This window comes from Cavia porcellus, unplaced genomic scaffold (assembly GCF_034190915.1).
Source record: "Cavia porcellus strain 051 isolate PalLab524CR breed Dunkin Hartley unplaced genomic scaffold, mCavPor4.1 scaffold_31, whole genome shotgun sequence".
Lineage (NCBI taxonomy): Eukaryota > Metazoa > Chordata > Mammalia > Rodentia > Caviidae > Cavia > Cavia porcellus.
This window is the reverse complement of record NW_026947514.1, coordinates 17,544,550-17,550,549: the sequence shown is the minus strand read 5'-3', so window position 1 is coordinate 17,550,549 and position 6,000 is coordinate 17,544,550.

Below are 6,000 nucleotides of genomic sequence, written 5' to 3'. Positions count from 1 at the left end.
ACATATTTCACAAAGGGTCACGTACTATACTTACAATGAAAAATGTCTAGAATATTAAGATCTGAATTGTACCTAGGAATTATTGATTTAAAAACAATTAGCTTCCAATGTGCTCTATAACTACACAACTATTATCAGTGAAAGTCTGAAAAGGAGCTTTCCTTTTCTCCTTTTATTTATTTATTATTTTAATATTTCAGAACTACTGGAGAAAGTAAAGGACCCTATGATAACAGAGAAAAAATAGCAGGATGTTTGAGAACACTGCGCAGAATTTTTAAATAGAAAGAAAGGACAGTGCTTTGTAATACAGCACATTTTCTTTCTAGTCTGTGAAGCACATGTAGGTGTGCCTATTGTTGAAAAGCAATGCAAGATAATATGCTATCAAAGGGCCCAGTGAATGAGTATTCAGAAGACAATAGAAGATTGAAACATTTTAAAAGTCAAGGTAACAAATTTGTCTCAAAAATATATAATTTTATATGCTTTAAAAAAATTCTGTGGTGCTGATAAACCCAGTGCCTCAGGGTGAGCTGTATCTCCAGTCCCCCCAAATCTAGAATTTTAAATGACATGTCACTAGCTTGCTTTCCTATACCGCCAAGTTTGGCATAGGTCCAATACAGACTGCGGATATTGGAAACAGTCGCCACCCAAAGGAAGAATGTTTTCATGGCTCTGCACTGCAGATGCTCTCTAAACCACCACCTGTGACACAGTTAACTTTTTGCAATCAACACCATTCTTAATTCTGCAATCTGGTTATAATTAAGAAGCATAAATTCTCTTTTGCTGGGTCATGCTGATTTTGCTTCCTGTACACTTTCAGTTTGTAAAAATTAAAATAGTTTCAAAGCAGTGCAATATGGTCTATAATAGTATTGTTTTCATTTTTCTATCTTTTCTGCTCAATAAACTCAGCAATTTAGATATTTGGATGCTTAGGTAAAAGCATTTTCTATTCTAGTTCTTAACTATATTGAATTCCAGACAATTATTTGGCATTATGAATGGATTATCGGTATTCTGTGATATATAGATCATTCTATTTAAACCAATTTGTGTTTTCATCGTCATCACTACCTCATGCTATTGTAAAATGTTTTACATATTGGCCCTCATGAATTGGAATACGGTAGACTTTGCTAGTGTGTCCGAAGAATGGTAATAAGGAAGGGAATTGCTTTCTCCAGTAATAGAGGCCAAATGTGTCTGTAGAGGGCAACAGCTTACAGAACCATACCCAACTGGATGGGAAACTAAATCACTCCAACCTGACGTCATGATATCAAAGCTGTGTAGAGAATGGCTCGAAACCCTGCTCCGAATCATACCAATCTTGAGTTTTGAGCATACTGATGCTTTAGTTTTCTCATTTGTCTGTGAGGAATACCAATATCCACCTCTATGATAAAAATCAAGCACAGCCTGGCACATAATAAGTACTTAATAAGTCTCAGTGACTTTGCAAAAATATGTGGAATTGGAGGAAAGTTAGATCATGTAGCTCAGTTTCCCTTGGGTCATATGTGAGCTCCTTCGTATTTTGGGCTTGTTACTTCTTGTATGGGCACACAGGAGTTTGGTTGGTTTTCTAAAGTCCTTTGGATTTTAAACTCTGTTGTGTACGTATTAGTTCTTTATGAAGTTTACATTTAGTCACTAGAGAAGATTTATATCCTGTTTCCTTGTAAAATTCAAGATGTGTATAGGGTACACTCAAAGAATATTCAAACTTCCCATTTCATTCACTTAATTATAAACACAGACTGTTTCACATTCGCTCTTGCAGTTTAAACAGATATGGTACGGAAACAAAAACTATAATCACAAAAAGCATGAATTGCAAACACCGGTGAGTCTGTTTCTATGTTATATTATTTGATGTACCTAGGCATCAATTTTCACATATGAAATGATGTAGGAATACTTCTGAGGATTCGATGAAATTGTTTATGTCAAATCTTTAGTGACTACAATGTATTCAAATCCGTAATAGCTGAAAATTTGCAAATGAATAGAAAGAGTAGCAAATAGAAACATAATTTATTCTTACTAATTCTAATGCCTTTCCTCTAAAACAGGAAAAGGAAAACTATATACATTAAGATCTTTATTTCACTAAAAATTATCAGATTTCACTACAATAAAATTGTATAAAGGAAAATTTTTCTTAAAATGTTCAATATATCTTTTACCTTTGTAGTTTTTTATGTACTAGCTATAAATCTTTATTCCAAAGAAAATAAATCATTAAAACAAATAGAAAATAGTAGATTATAAATGTAGTATATTTTGGATAAGGCAGAATATTTTAACACTAACTCTGCCACTTCTCTCTCTTAATCTTTAAAACATGCACAATTATGGTCTTAAAATCATTGAAAATGATTTGAGAATAAGCAGATGATTTTTCTTTCCAGGGCTATCAATGCATTTTTAAAATCACTGTCTAACAGATAACAATAGGATATTAATTTCAAAATATTTAAACTTTAAAATAGCTGCTAAAGAATACCTGCTAATAAACTCTATTTTCTTTTTATCACATTATGCACCTGAATATAATAATGAAATATTGTTTGATTAAACATATTTGCATAATGCATACTCTCCAATGATTTATAATAATTTAATGGTTGATATTTTGAATTAATGCCTTTTAATTTTGTAATTAGAAAATGATACAGACTCAAAGCTATCATTATGTTTTATAAGGTGTTATTTGTGTTTCTCCTCATTAAGTCTTCGTAGTGAATTTTTAAAAAGTTGATTCTATAAAGGAAATTCCATAAAATGTAACCAAATTAGCAAAATAATTATTTTTAAAAGTTAAATAAATACTAGACTACCTCTATAAAGGACCAAAACAGCACTTTAAGAGAATTTAAAGTAGGTGTGATAAAGGTAGTTAATGATATTTTTATTGTAAACATTAAAATCCTACATGGCAATTTAGGAACATCACAGATATTGCTTAGCTACAGGTAAATCAAAAGGGAAGTTACCTGGGGGACAAAAAGAGCACATTCCTATTAATCTCAATTAAATTTTCTTAGATAAATTCAAAATTTTATAGAAATAGGTTTTTTAAATGATTTATTTTAGTTAATATACCTGTTACTAATGAAACAATCACTGTAAATAAAGTCTGATTTAAAAGTTCATGTGACCTGCAAAATAAACTACAAGCCAACCAACATAAGGAAGAGAAAAAGAAAAACACAAAATAGTTACATAAAATTGCTACATTTTAACTAGCAAAATAGAATAGACACAAATGAAACAGTAATACGTATGTTTTACAAAACAGTGATCAAATGCAGCAGAGTAACCTATGATGTGTCAGCCATTTTTAAGGAAAAAAAATACATGTTTTGCAGATGGGTGAATAAGCATATTTTTAAATCCACAAATCATTTACGACATGAGTGTAAATGTAAATAATCAGGCCTAATGCAGAATTTAGGACAGTTTCTTTTAAATCAAGAAGTTATCAAATGTCTTAGCAAGTAATTTAAATATTAATTAGCCCTTTCACATACTAGAAAGTTGCACTGCTATTATTGAAAGTTACTCAAGATTCATCCGTGGCATCTGATATAACATTGCTTTGGACTTGAAACACAGACATGTTTACTGTCCAGCTATGTTTCTTACTCAGTAACTTCACCTCTTTATAGATGGTTTTTATATGTTTAAAAACTTATAATAAAAACACCTAGTATAACGTTGGTGTGAAAATTCATTTATAATCACCAAGATAGCATCAAATATATAGCACTTTCTTAGCTATATTAATTCCATTCAGCTTTCTTTTGTATTTTCTCAGTCTCGGCGGAATCATGCTCTTTTCTGTGCTTCTGTAATGAGAACAAACATCTCAGTCTGCTCTTCCATAAACTCCTCAGAGAGAGAGACTTGTCTTTCCCTGTAAGCAGAAGTGACATGGCTCTGCGTGTGGACCTGTCATTCCTGCTGTCCCTTGTATACTCATCTGCTACTTACATGGAGTAAGGTTTAAAATGTAATAGATACCTTTGAGTTTCTGTGGATGGCCTAGAAGACCTGATACATCAAACAGTCCTGCAGATTTTTCATGTGTAATCTACCAGTACTAACAACAGAGCTGACTATGTGATTACATACTATAGTGTCATTTAGAAGGACCTTGGATTCTGTCTTGTCTTTAATCTTTGCTGTTCTGTCCTACATTGTGTTTATCCTGTTCCTTTGATTCGAGACACCATACATCATCAAGTTTCATGTGCATTGTATAGATTCCAAAGAACTGCACTGTCCCTTCTCCATTACGATGGGAGCTTGAACTATGTGACTAATCATTGGTAACAATTATTCCAGTAAAGGATGAGATAAAAGACAATTGAGCAGAATAAAGAAGAAATGGAGGAGCATGGAGCAAAGTCTACTTGGGCAGGTATCAAGTGGAATCTGGAATTTAGGCATAACATCAAGGAAAGCAACCGTGCCTGGTATTTGGCATCCCCAGAGTCATGTTGTTGCAGGGCCTGCTGTCAGCCCTCTTGGATATCTTCTAGGTTGAAGAGAATATTTCAATGAGCTTCTGTCATCTTTCTGAGAACACCCATATTACGTTACCGAAATGTATGATGACGGGAAGACCTTGACACCCTTCGCCAAGTCAGATGAGCACCAACGGGCCTTTGCAGTTTCCAAATATGCTCATTTTAGGTTTCCCTGTGTCACCATCATGACTTTGTGTCTCCTTCTGCTTAGTCCTGCCCCTTTCCAGCTTCTGGCTTCCCCCTTCTTCCTAGTCCTGATTTTTCTGGGAGTTCATTCGAAAGGCCTTCCTTAATAAGCCTCTTGCATGCTAGTCTTTGTCCTAAATCTACTTCTCTGGGAATCCTGATTGCCACTGCTTCCTCCACACTTTGCTTAAACTGTCTTAAATTTCACCATGGTTAGAGCTCAATTATTTGAAGATGTTAAGATTGACCCCATAGGAATCCCATACTTATTGAACAAAGTGAACTCAAGTTGACATATGTTATAAGTTCTGACCATTCTAATTTTGTGGTTTTGAATTATGCCCATGAACATAGAGGAGGCCCAAATTTTGCTGCGTATTTGTAGCAAAACTATTATTGTTGATCAATATTGCACCTTTTGCTTTCCCAGGTGGTTGTCAAGTTCCTAAGAAAATTACTCAAACAAACTATAAAGTAACAACAAAAAAGCATAAAACAAGAATATTCAAGCCCCGACATTTCATTTAACCAGATGGGAAGTTGTTATGAGCATATCTTTTTGTGCAGTTGACAAAATCTTGATAAAAACAACTGAATTATCTTTCTGAAGTGGTTTATGGTTTTAAAATAAGATTTTCTTGGAAGTAGTCTACCTGCATGAGGAAAAGAGGATGAGTATTAGACAACATCTGACCTTCAAGACCCAAATTTACTTTCTATAGTAAAGGTAGAAGAGATCTCCCAGTAATTCTAAGGATTTTCTTCCTACATTTTGCTACTTATTTTTAATCAGCCACCAAAATCTTATCAAGGAATTATTCATGACAATTCTCTTAGATAGCTACAAAATTTTCTCTTATGATGTTGGCTAAGATTAGTATATATGATAGCAGAGTTCTTTTGCTACAGCCTTTTTTACTGCCATCAAATATATAACTCATTTTGCTGATAGAAAAAAATCAGGGCTCCTGGAACCACTGGCTAAGGTCTCATAATAAGTGAAGAACTGAGCTTTATACACAGTGCTTAGGATTTCAGATCAGGTTGTTTTCCTCACCACACCATTCTGCTTAGTAGAATTTCTGACAGTCCTGTTTATCTAAATACTTACCCAGTGTAGCTTCTCCTGTGAGCTTGTGGCAAGTTATTTTGCAGGTAAAATAAAGGAACACTTTATCTCCAAACTGGTATTATCGAGATAGTTAGATACTCAGTAAAGCAATGAAACTTCCAGTTTGTTGACTACATTTAGAATGATGCAATT